Source organism: Lepidochelys olivacea (genome assembly GCF_965140295.1).
Source record: "Lepidochelys olivacea isolate rLepOli2 genome assembly, chromosome: 5".
Taxonomy (NCBI): domain Eukaryota; kingdom Metazoa; phylum Chordata; order Testudines; family Cheloniidae; genus Lepidochelys; species Lepidochelys olivacea.
Genome location: NC_140415.1, coordinates 93,873,461 through 93,887,216, shown reverse-complemented (window position 1 = coordinate 93,887,216; position 13,756 = coordinate 93,873,461). Strand labels below are relative to the sequence as shown.

The 13,756-nt window shown below is 41.9% G+C and overlaps 1 protein-coding gene across 3 annotated transcripts in view; it reads right to left on the bottom strand.

Annotated features, from left to right (window-relative positions):
• The window catches only part of TLE1 (TLE family member 1, transcriptional corepressor), a 93,085-nt gene that overhangs the window by 17,866 nt on the left and 61,463 nt on the right, over window positions 1-13,756 (bottom strand). The window lies entirely within an intron of this gene.

Sequence of the window (13,756 nt, the reverse complement as noted above, 5' to 3'; positions counted from 1 at the left end):
TGTTGACCACAAACCTGAGGTACTTCCTGTGGGGCTGAGTGATTTTGATAGGAAAATATGCGTCCTTCAAGTCAAGGGCAGCATACCAGTCTGCTAGATCCAGCGAGGGGATGATGGAGGCCAAGGAGACCATGCGGAACCTGAGTTACTTCATGAACTTAAGTTCTCGCAAGTCCAGGATAGGCCTGAGGCCGCCTTTGGTGTTCAGTATTAGAAAATATTGGGAATAAAAGCCCTTTCCCCTGTGTTCCTGAGGAACCTCCTCCACTGCCTCTAGTATTAGAAGCGACTGAATCTCCTGGATAAGGAGCTGCTTGTGAGAAGGGTCCCTGAAAAGGGATGGGGAAGGACGGTGGAAGGGCACAGAATTGGATGGAGTATCCCCTCTCTACCATGCAGAGCACCCAGCAGTCCGACATGATACAGGACGATGCACGGTAAAAAGGGGACAGTCGGGAGGAAAAGGTATGGTGGGGTAGACCCAGCTCTGATCTGGTGCACCATCCTCAACCACACCTTCAAAGGGCCGGTTTAGGGCCAGAAGGCGGTTTGGATTGGCCAGAGCCCTGGCCTGAAAATGGGTATTGTCTCCTCCTGCCACTTCTGTTCCTCCTCCGAGAACCGTCCTGGCGGTTCTGCTGAGGGAATCTCGGAGGAGGCTGCAGTCTGAAGTGTCTCCGCTGTGTGGCGGGAGTGTGAAGGCCCAAAGACTTGAGGGTGCCTCATGAGTCTTTCAGGCTGTGTAGCCTCTTGTCTGTCGAGTCACACCCTCAAATGGGAAGTCCTGAATAGTCTTCTGGACCTCATAAGGGAGCCCAGAGACTTGGGGCCAGTAGCCAGGACCCTAGTGGTGGCATCTGCACCGTCCAACGTGGCTTGGAGGGAAGCCTGGGAGACTAGCTTCCCCTCCTCCACCAAGGCCTAAAACTCTGCTCAGGAGTCTGAAGGGAGGAGCTCTGTAAATCTGGCCATCGCTGCACAGGTGTTATAAGAGTACAGGCTGACGATGGCCTGCTGGTTCAAAATACGGAGCTGCAGACCCCCAGTAGAATAGACCTTTCTCCCGACAAGGTCTAGTCGCTTAGCCTTCCTGTTTTTTGGGGAAGGCCCTTGGAAACTCTGCCTCTCACGATGGTTAGCAGCGTCCACAACAAGAGAGTCAGGAGATGGGTGGGAATACAAATGTTTGTACCCTTTGGAGGGCACAAAATAACACCTCTCATTGCGCTTGGCAGTGGGCAGCAAGGAAGTTGGAGTTTGCCACAGGGTCTTGGTGGTGTCCACAATAGTCTTAATAAGTAGTAGGGCAATACGAGAAGGTCCTGAGGAGGCAAGGATGTCCACCATGGGATCAGCCTCCTTAACCTTAATGCCCAGATCCTGAGCAGCCCTTTGCAGCAACTGCAGCAGTACTCTGTTGTCCTCAAGCACCGGGGCTACAGCTGTGCCCACCAATGCCTCGTCTGGTGACAATGAGGAGAAAGCACCTATAAGAAGTGGATGCTCCCTGTCATCCGCTCCCAAGGGGACCCGCGACCCTTGGAGCAGTGTCGGCGCCAACGGAGTGCTTGCTAGTGCCGTCGACGCCAAACCCAGTGTTGGCGCAGCCATCGGCAACACTGGTGGAAATGTTGATGGAGCCAGTGCCAAACCCCATGTGCACCAATGAAGGTGGCGGGCCAGTTGCCGGCATCGATGCCTGCGCTGTAGTCGAGATTGGTGCCAGCACTGAAGTTGGACGAGTCACTGGTGCCGAGGTTGGTGCCGAGGCTGGAGGTGTTGGTGTGTTTTTAAACCATGGGGACCGCGGCATACCACGGCTCTGGAGAGTCGAAATGCAGGGGACCCCCAACAACTCTAATTAGTCTAATACTAATAACTAAGGTAAACTACATACAAAGAACTGTAGAATGCGCTTGCTAAGCATTCCACTTCCAGCCAACAGTCACTGGTGGTAAGAAGGAACTGAAGGAGGGGCGGGATCGCAGGGCTCTATATTGAGTGCCATGAAGGCATGACTCCAGGGGGCGCCCAGACTGACCCGACCGATGCTGCTATAGGACAAAATCTTCCGGCCACCATGCACGTGCATGCGCACACACCTGATTGGAATGGACATGAACAAGCACTCGAAGAAGAATCAAGGTTTCTTGCTTGCTGGTTTAAATCATGAATAAATTTGATTTTAATTTAAATCAATCCACCCTGAAGCAGTCTCTCTGACCCTGGTTTACTGAGATAGTAAGTTGCTTTTCCATTTGTACCCAGGATTTTGGATTGGTACCAAGAATACACTGTTTCTCCTATGCACTACCATAATACAAATAATAGTAATGTATTAATTTGTCTCAGATTAATTTGGTACAAATTTAAATTTGGCACTTTTAGCTCTCCATTTTCCAAATAGGATAATTTTGTTTTATGATTATGACCCTCCCAGGAGAAGTCCAGAATTGTTCTTTCCATTTCAGAGAAATATCTAGAAATAGCGTTTTCATAATAAAATTGAACTGCAGAACTTTAATCATATTTATCATGCTAATTCTTCCTCAAAGTCAAGAAACTGATTTGACCAGCTCTCTCACTCTAGTTGTTCAACAAAATTGCAAAAATGCAATAGTTTTGGGTTCTGCAGAAAGTGTCCCAGACAGCTTATAACTAGGACTTGCATGCTAAACATTTAAACAAATGAAATGCCATTTCCTTATTAAAATTACTGACATTATTTTAAAAAGAAGTTACATTTTGCCTCCATCTAAATCTTGTCTATAACATTTATATGCTCTGAACTAGATTAGAAAAGTACAAAGAGCACCAATAAGAACACAAGTCCTTAATACAATCATTCAGGGTGGATAAAAATCAATTACTTTAAAAAAATCGGATTTTATTAATTTAGATCAGATTTTTTTGATAAAATGCTTTTTGAGGAAAAAACCTACCTAAAGGTAGTTTTTATTAAGATACATTATAGCTCAAAGAGATCTTACAATGGAATAGGGATTATAAATTCTAATTCTATAGTATACGACAACCTAGTCACGTAATGTTTAAGAAAAGATTTGTAAATGAGTTCCAATAGTTCATGGATTAGGGACCCAATCTTATGGGGTTCCAGGGGCTTCTGTATAGATTATTTAGGTTAATCTTTCTATCTACCCAATGGGACTCAATGCTCAGTCTAGAAGATACAATCAGAGATGCTTAGTTTTGCAGTTCTCAAACTGTGGATTTGTGTCTTCAGAGATAACATGTTTGTTAACAGCAAAAAAAAATTTTTTTTTAAAAAAATAAATACATACCTACATACAGAGAGAGGAGAAATAACAGACCTCAACCCTATCGTCCCTCTGAAAATTCATGTACGCAGAGTCAAATGCCTTACCTCTCTCTAAAAGTGCAAAGCTTCAAAAAGTTCAATGAATAGAAGATTGTTGGGGGTGGAATAGATCTGGACAAGGAGAAGAAGTCTGGAGATAAATGTGGGAAGGGAGGGACAGGCAGTAGAAACAAAAGTGAAACTGTTTGAGCAGCAAACTCCAGAAGTCTTGAGGTCTTTCTGAGTGTAACCTTCATTGATTTGAGATCTACCATACCATTCTCTCACTAGAAGGGAAAACCTTTAATGGCAGAAGGCCGTAAAAGGGACCCAGTTTGGGAATATTTTAATGAAGGTCTTCTACCTGTGGATAAGACAGGCATGCATACAAAATGCAAACAGTGCAACAAAGAAATGCAAGGCCTGGTTGCCTGATTGAAACAGCATCATGAGAAGTGTTCCTTCTCAGGAGGAAGCTGCATTGAAGATGATGAAAGGAACATGTCTGAACACGCCGGATCTTCAGGTTGATAAACTTTTTTATTTCATACTTCTTTCTTAAGGACTGCCTGTCTTCCTTCTGGACTAAAAAATATAGTTATTACTCAATGGTACTATCATTTTAGATGAAGCTGTGATAAAAAAAAAAATAACTGAAATAGGCAGATCTTACTTTTATAATTTCACCTCTAAAGTAGTACTGAGTGTCAGTGAATGCAATGAGTAATACTAAATGAGTAGTATGGTAATAATAATTAAATAACTGCATTGATATATTTTGTTTAGGAGAATCCATCCTCAGACAGGATTCTGAAGACTATCCACCGTCAAGATCACCATCATTTTCTATAGTTTCAGAGTTATCTGCCAATGATAGTGTTCCAGTCACATAGCCACGGTACATCACCTGTAGCAAAAAGAAAATAAATCTCCAGCATCCAGAAACAACCATAGATAAGTTTGTGATAAGAACCAGCAGATTGCAAAAGGAGGTAATTGATGAAAAATTGCAGTTTGTTTATGCAACAAACTCTCCTTTCAGTATGACTGAGAACGCACACTTCATTAATGAGATATTAAGACCAGGATACCGTCCATCCAACAGAGCAGATGTCACAGGCAGATTGCTGGATAAAGTGTACGAAAGAGAAATTGAGCACTGTGCAAAAGGTCTAGAGGGTAAAACTGTTTACCTGAGTCTTGATGGGTGGAGCAATGTCCACAATGATCCTGTTGTGTGTGCTTATGTGACACCATCAGGAACAGTATCTCTGATAATGTCACGGCAAACCTGGTGGCTGAACTTTGTGACTTTGTCCTCACCCATAGCTATTTCACATTTCGGGACAATGTATACTTTCAAATCAGCGGCACTGCTATGGGTACCCGCATGGCCCCACAGTATGCCAACATTTTTATGGCTGACTTAGAACAACGCTTCCTCAGCTCTCATCCCCTAATGCCCCTACTCTACTTGCACTACATTGATGACATCTTCATCATCCACGGAAAAGAAGCCCTTGAAGAATTCCACCATGATTTCAACAATTTCCATCCCACCATCAAGACCAATCCAAACAAGAGATCCACCTCCTGGACACTACGGTGCTAATAAGCGATGGTCACAAACACCACCCTATACTGGAAACCTACTGACCGCTATACTTACCTACATGCCTCCAGCTTTCATCCAGACCACACCACACAATCCATTGTCTACAGCCAAGATCTACGATACAACCGCATTTGCTCCAACCTCTCAGACAGAGACAAAAACCTACAAGATCTCTATCAAGCATTACAACTACAATACCCACCTGCTGAAGTGAATAAACAGATTGACAGAGCCAGAAGAGTACCCAGAAGTCACCTACTACAGGACAGGCCCAACAAAGAAAGTAACAGAACGCCACTAGCAGTCACCTTCAGCCTCCAACTAAAACCTCTCCAGCGCATCATCAAGGATCTACAACCTATCTTGAAGGACGACCCAACACTCTCACAGATCTTGGGAGACAGGCCAGTCCTTGCTTACAGACAGCCCCACAACCTGAAACAAATACTCACCAGCAACACACACCACACAACAGAACCACTAACCCAGGAACCTATCCTTGCAACAAAGCCCGTTGCCAACTGTGCCCACATATCTATTCAGGGGACACCATCATAGGGCCTAATCACATCAGCCACACTATCAGAGGCTCGTTCACTTGCACATTTACCAATGTGATATATGCCATCATGTGCCAGCAATGCCCCTCTGCCATGTACGTTGGCCAAACCAGACAGTCTCTACGTAAAAGAATAAATGGACACAAATCAGGTGTCAAGAATTATAACATTCAAAAACCAGTTGGAGAACACTTCAATCTCCCTGGTCACTCGATTATAGACCTAAAAGTCACAATATTACAACAAAAAAACTTCAGAAACAGACTCCAACGAGAGACCGCTGAGTTGGAATTAATTTGCAAACTGGACACCATTAAATTAGGCTTGAATAAAGACTGGAAGTGGATGTGTCATTACATAAAGTAAAACTATTTTCCCACATACTGTTTCTTATACTTTCTTGTCAACTGCTGGAAATGACCCATCTTGATTATCACTACAAAGGTTTTTTTTCCTCTCCTGTTGGTTAATAGCTCACCTTACTTGATCACTCTCATTATAATGTGTATGATAATACCCATTGTTTCATGTTCTCTGTGTATATCTATCTATCTTCCTACTATATTTTCCACTGCATGCATCCGATGAAGTGGGTTTAGTCCACGAAAGCTTACGCTCCAATGAATTTGTTAGTGTCTAAGGTGCCACAAGTACTCCTATTCTTTTTGCAGATTCAGACTAATACGGCTGCTACTCTGAAACAGAAGAAGGGGATGTCTTCCTTACAGAAACAACTGATACATCAGGAAATGTGCACACAGCAGAATACTTACAAGTAACAGTAAAAGCTATAACAAACTGTGAAAAAAAATTCAAATGTCTAGCACGCAGCTTGGTCACAGACAATGCTGCAAATGTATTCAAGATGAGAAGAAATTATTTAGAAGAGAGTCCCAAGCTCATAACATACGGTTGCAGTGCTCATTTGATGCACCTCCTAGCCAAAGACTTCAGTGTTCCAGAAATAAAGGCTAATATTGTTGAAACTGCAAAATACTTCCGTAATAACCACTTTGCAGCAGCTGCTCTGAAAAAAGTGGGAGGAACCAAGCTAACTCTCCCACAAGACATACAGTGGAACTCAGTAGTGGACTGTTTTGAGCACTATATCAAGAACTGGGGCCGGTTTTGTTCAATATCTTCATAAATGATCTGGAGGATGGTGTGGATTGCACTCTCAGCAAATTTGCGGAGGATACTAAACTAGGAGGAGTGGTAGATACTCTGGAGGGCAGGGATAGGATACAGAGGGACCTAGACAAATTGGAGGATTGGGCCAAAAGAAATCTGATGAGGTTCAAGAAGGATAAGTGCAGGGTCCTGCACTTAGGACGGAAGAACCCAATGCACCGCTACAGACGAGGGACCGAATGGCTATGCAGCAGTTCTGCGGAAAAGGACCTAGGGGTGACAGTGGACGAGAAGCTGGATATGAGTCAGCAGTGTGCCCTTGTTGCCAAGAAGGCCAATGGCATTTTGGGATGTATAAGCAGGGGCATAGCAAGCAGATCAAGGGACGTGATCGTTCCCCTCTATTCGACATTGGTGAGGCCTCATCTGGAGTACTGTGTCCAGTTTTGGGCCCCACACTACAACAAGGATGTGGATAAATTGGAGAGAATCCAGAGAAGGGCAACAAAAATGATTAGGGGTCTGGAACACATGACTTATGAGGAGAGGCTGAGGGAACTGGGATTGTTTAGTCTGCAGAAGAGAAGAATGAGGGGGGATTTGATAGCTGCTTTCAACTACCTGAGAGGTGGTTCCAGAGAGGATGGTTCTAGACTATTCTCAGTGGTAGAAGAGGACAGGACAAGGAGTAATGGTCTCAAGTTGCAGTGGGGGAGGTTTAGGTTGGATATTAGGAAAAACTTTTTCACTAGGAGGGTGGTGAAACACTGGAATGCGTTACCTAGGGAGGTGGTAGAATCTCCTTCCTTAGAAGTTTTTAAGGTCAGGCTTGACAAAGCCCTGGCTGGGATGATTTAATTGGGTCCTGCTTTGAGCAGGGGGTTGGACTAGATGACCTCCTGAGGTCCCTTCCAACCCTGATATTCTATGATTCTATGAACTGGCCTAATCTAATGACAGTTTGTGAACAAAATAGTGAAAAAATAGATAGCATTGTCACAGCTAGAGTTCTCAACATTGGGCTTAAGAGAAATGTTGAACACATGCCGAGTACCCTGAAGCCTATTTCTGTAGCCTTGAACAAAATGAGGTGAAATAGCTGTTTTATTCCTGACGCTGTTGAAATTTGGAAGGAACAGAGAGATCTTAAAAAGAAAAATGTGCAATGATAGAGTTAAATTACAAGCATTAAAAAAAACAAATAGGACAAGCATTATCTCCAGCTCATTTTCTTGTGAATATTCTCATTACTCAGTACCAGGGTCAAACCTTAACTGCTGAATTAGAGGAGTTGGCTAGGACATGGACATCCAGCAATCATCCCTCCATAATGCCAACTATAATAAACTTCAGAGCTAAGGGTGAACCATTCAGGAAATCTATGTTTGCTGATGATGTTTTAAAGAAAGTCACACCAGTGAACTGTTGGAAGTCAATTAACCACTTGGATTCAGAGACTGTTGAAGTGATAATCTCACTTTTAACAGAATAGCTTCTTCAGACGGTGTAGAAAGAATATTTTCATTCTTTGACTAATTCATTCCAAATTGAGAAATCGTTTGGGACCTGAAAGCTTGTTTTTTTCCCCCCAGATTATAAAGAAACAGGAAAATGAAGGTGAAGATGACTGAGTAGGCTGAAGAAACCAATATTTTAAGTTTCTCCTGTTGACCTGGCTGGCATAATCGATTTAATTTTTTTTTAAATTTTTCATTTAACTATTTCAGTTAAAAACACTTATCAAAAACAAACCTGACTTTAAAAAACTTGGATGTTTAACTAAATTCAAAAATTCATATGCCTGTTTTGTTAAAATATTATATGTTTGCTGTTGAAGAAAAAAATCCAGAATACATAACGTTGCTGTTTTAATTAAAATAAAACACTTTAAATGTTTGTCTGATGATGTTTTCCTCCAAATACACCGTGGCAAGAAAATCCTCCAAATATTATTAATTAACCTGTTGAATTGGAGATAGTTCACCTCCAAGTGACTTCATAAATATCTGATTCAATTACCTGCTTTTCTGATATAGATGTAAAACTAATCTGAAAAGTTTTCAAAATAAATCACTTTAAAAATGTATAGTGTGCATCTTCTAAAAATGAAAAAGACAGTTACCTTTTCCGTAACTGGTGTTCTTCGAGATGTGTTGCTGATGTGTATTCCACATTAGGTGTGCGTGGAGCCCATGTGGGGAACTTTCAGGCCCAAGGCCTGTGGTCGGCTCAAGACCCGACCCTACATATAAACTTCAAGGAGCTCAGGGCGGTGTGGCTGGCGTGCATGGTAGTCAGGATCCTCACAGACAATATGGCCTCGATGTTCTATATCAATAGGCAAGGCAAGGCTTGATCCTCTGCCACGAAGCCCTCAGGCTGTGAGACTTCTGTATAGCCCACGACATCCACCCTGCATTCCTCCCAAAGGTGGTCTCCACCTACACATGGGTCAGGACATTTTTCTACCGGTCCTCTGCCCCAAGCCTCACGCATCCAGTGAGGAGTGCCATCTCCACACGCTCGATGTGTGGCGGGCTCTGGCTTTCTACCTCGAGCGGACCAAGTCGTTCAGAAAGTCCTTGCAACTGTTCGTCGCCTCGGCTGAGAGCACGAGGGGCCAGCCGATTTCCACTCAGCGGCTTTCCAATTCGATTACTTCATGTATCTGCTCCTGTTATGAGCTGGCGGGTGTCCCCCCGCCACCCATTTTGAGGGCACACTCGACTCGGGCGCAGACCTCGTTGTCTGCCTTCATGGCCCACATCCCCACCCAGGACATTTGTAGGGCTGCCACGTGATCTTCGGTTCACACGTTCACCTCGCACTATGCAATCGTTTTCCAAGCCAGGGATAACACTGGGTTCGGCAGGGCTGCCCTCTGTCCTGGGAACTTGTGAACTCTTACCCACCTCCAACAGATATAGCTTGGAATCACCTATTGTGGAATACACATGAGCAATAACTCGAAGAAGAAAATAAAAGTTTTTCCGTAACTGAAGTTCTTTGAGATGTGTTGCTCATGTCTATTCCATATCCCGCCCTCCTTCACCTCTGTAGGAGTTGTCTGGCAAGAAGGAACTGAGGGTGGGGGGAGCGCGCAGCTCCCCTTATACCGTGCCAGGCAGGTGCCACTCCAGGGGTCAGCGGGGGGGGGGGAGGGGCGCTCCCCCCGCCCATGGGTACTGCTGGGGAAAAACTTCCGGCATCAGTGCACATGGCGAGCACGCACACTTGTTGTGGAATACACATGAGCAATCACTCGAAGAAGAACCTACCTCTATCTCTGAGTTGTGAGGAATCTGTATGAAGGTTATAACAACCAACAAGAATGCACTTTTATGTAGAAATCCATGATTAAATCGAGTCTTCCTGACTAGTGTTTTAAATCAGTTTGATTTAAATCAAATCAACCCTGCAATAATTTTAATTCTGTTTTAAGATAGCATGTTCTTTAATTATCAGGTTAATTGTCACAATGTTGCTACCATTTTGTAACTCTAGTATCAATGCTAAGTGCAGCAACCTAGTGCTAGAAGAAGTCAGAACTCTCACCCTGGGAAAACCTGTAAGATCGTTAACACAACAACCACAGGGGACTGTAAAGAAAGCTAAAAACTCCACTGGAATGACTAATCAAATGAGCAAATATGAATATAGCACTAAGCCAAAAAGAGTATAAAATACTGCATGTTGCTCACTGTACAGTAGGGAGAGAAAGGACAAAGGTGCACAATTTGTCATACACCAGATAGTCATCTCTGAAAATAGTACTGATTTCAGGAGAAAATTAATTACTGATTTGGAGACCACACCAGAAGAAAAAGAAAAACAACAGAACAAGTGCTGCCAGGAAAATCTAAAGAAATTCACTCTTGTGCAACATGATGAATATACCACAAGATAAATTAATAATTGGCCAATAGCTAAAGAAACTGAAGTAGTTTTAGATCTGACCTCTTCCAAACACTACTGAGTATGAGATTTTAAAGTATGAGCTTGAATCATTCGGTATGAGGATGGAAGCATGAAACTGGACAAATTCTAAAAAGTAGTAAGTCATAACAGCAGTTAAAGGCAGACAAAAGAAAAATATAGAGAAACATGAGTCCCACAGTAATAGGAAAAATTAGCAGCGGGCTTCAGCGATGGAGGAAATATAGAAAGATGATATAGGAGAAAAGGAAAACGTCACACAACCACAGAAAGAGGGCAGGAAAACTGAAGAATAAATACTAAATACAGCTTGACAGCAGGATGAAGAGAAAATGGAAGGAATGGTTCCCAGGGAGAAACACAGAAAAATAAAATAAAAGAATGTCTAAGGGGCACCTGCTCTCATCTGCCAAGACCAGCTAATTTGTGGCAAGGGGAACTGAGAGTTGAAACACCCTACAGCTTTCTAGGTCAGCATGGAATGGCCCAGAGTCACTGGTAACAGGATTAGGCTCTGAAGAGAACAAACTTGCCAGTGGCAGATTTAAAAAAAACAAAACCAGAAAAGGTTGGGAGTAAGGGACTTAAACTTAGTGACACAGCAGAAGGTGAAGCAGTAGAAAGTAAGGTGTTTTCCAGAGGGAATTCTTTCAACAGCAGCCAACTGAAAAACAAGAGCAGGTTCCTAAGAGGCAGCTTATTTTTCTAACAGCAATCTATTCTATTAATAAGATCTCAGTGTGTAAGTAGTAAGTCATAACAGCAGTTAAAGGCAGACAAAAGAAAAATATAGAGTGGTCAAAGAAGAACAGGTGCTCACAGAAATGCTGGTCCTTTGGAAAAAGAGAACTGAGTCAATGGTACTTAGAACAACAACAAAAAACAAGGGCCCCAGAGTAGCTACGGATAACTACAGTAACCAGCAGACAGATGGCAGGGGATTCAGTATTTCTAACTGAAAAACTTCCTCCCCCATCCCACCTGCAACAGGATACACAACTAAAATGCCGTCTCTCATGTGGCATCTCAATGTGTGTGTCTGGGAGAAAGTTGGTTTCAAATACAAAACCGAGAATTCCCCTGCAGTCTGTGAAATTCTGTGACAGATGCCACATTACACCCATACTTTGTACCAGAAAATGTCAATAGACTTAACACAGATAAAAGATGCAACCATAAAGTTACTCTGGGCAACGGAAGACATCCTGCTAGTTGTGGATGAAGAGGGCTAAAATAAGTCTAAATCCTAACCCAGTCAATTTTAGACTACCCCATCTCCTGGGATTTCAAAAGTTTACCATGTCTATTTATAGTAAGAACAGGAAAAGGAGGCAGCAAAGGAGGCAAGAAAGTATGACCAGGAGTATGACTGAGTATGTAACTTTTAACTGCAAGTGAGGGTTCTCAGAAGCAGATTCAATAACTAAGATTTTGACCGAGAGTTTAAAGCTAAGTGACCAGAAGGAAAACACCATAAAGAACACAATATTTTTCATTCAAATAGTACTTTTTAAGCAATAGGAAACAGACATGGCTGATGTGCCTTGAACACTGCAAAAATGACATCTACATTTGAGCCCCCTTCCCCAGTACACTTTTGATTAAATATTTCTGGAAGTCGTGAAATGGTTTAATAAATGAAGTCCAAGAATTAAAATTACCCATATCTATTGGCCCATGAATGATCCAACAATAATTTATTTATAAAACTGTGGGCCACATTTCACTGAAGTCACTAGGAATGAATTTGGCCCCAGAAACAGAAACATCTATTTTAAGAACTAGTCCGCTCTGCAATATTTAACTTGACAGCCAATGTTTGATGCATAATACCATCCTTAGACCCCTGTTAGTAATGCAGTACGTTCAGTATCTCTTCTCTAATCTTTCCCTCAGGTGGGGATTTCATACATGAAATTCGGTCCAAGCAGGAGCTTGAGAGTGCCAACCTATTCGTGGAGTCTGCATGTAAAAGTGCAATAAGTAGCAAAGAAAACAGATTTAGGAGGAATGGTTTGCATTAATTCCTATGAAAGAGGAAAAAGAGGGAGAAGAAACATGCACTACACAAGGCACCATATTCACTACACAGTTTAATCAGTCAGGATGACAGGCACGGCGGCACATGAGGCTGAAAAGCATGGTGGAAGCAAATCAAGGTATGTTTGTAAAGGTTCAGCTTGTAAGGTTCAACACAGTAAATGTTTCTTAGAACTTACAATTCATACCAAAAATTAAGTGACTGCATTCTTTTGAAAGCTGTGCAGGACAAGTGAATCTGTGTATGTGTAAGCACAAAGCTTCATAATAAAGTCGTGAGGCAATCAGGAGACATATGATGCATCTGTGAGAGGAAGACGTAAGTGACGGGGAGAAAATTTAAACCAGTTTCACTACTAAATCAGGCAGATAGATTAATGGAAACTAGAACCATATTGCAGAATATTTGTAATCAACAGGAAGGATTTCCCATATGCAAATTTGGTAGGTATTATAGATAAACATTGCCAGGAGACTGAGCAGGTAGAGAGGGAAACTATATACCTATTTTAAAGGAAATACCATCAGAAAATGAAGTTTTATCAATAATGTATTCTTTGGAAATTATGCTCTGTTTAAAACTGTGTACAATTATTTTCTAAAAATATTTAAGAAAACTGCTAAAATAAGAAGTTTTAGAGGTTTGTTTTTTTGTGTGTTTGTTTGTTTTTTAAAAAGAGGCTGTATGTATCTATGATTCTACCCTAAATGTTTTTTAAAAGAGGCTGTATGTATCTATGATTCTACCCTAAATGTGGAACCTAACCAGGTTTAATTAAGGCTACTTAAACCTTTACAATCTACTGAAATAAAACTGCTGCAAATGCTACAGGTTCAACAAAATGCTCACCCACCAAACTGAAACACATATCTTAGTGGCATAATTTTAAAATGTTGCTTAATATGCCAACAAAACACTATATTGTGAAAATACAGAAAGCAAGACATCTTTAAGAGAATTTCAAAATTCATCTGACAGAATAGAATATTAGCTAACTGTAAGACTGCTTTAATTTTATTACCTTTACTTCCTCAGTAAAAAATGAAATTACTCTAAAAATCCAAAACAGAATAAAATCCTTTGTTAATAGTGACCGTGCTAAGTGCCCTTTTCTTTATATAGTGAGTTCAGTATTAATACAAGCATCTAATTTC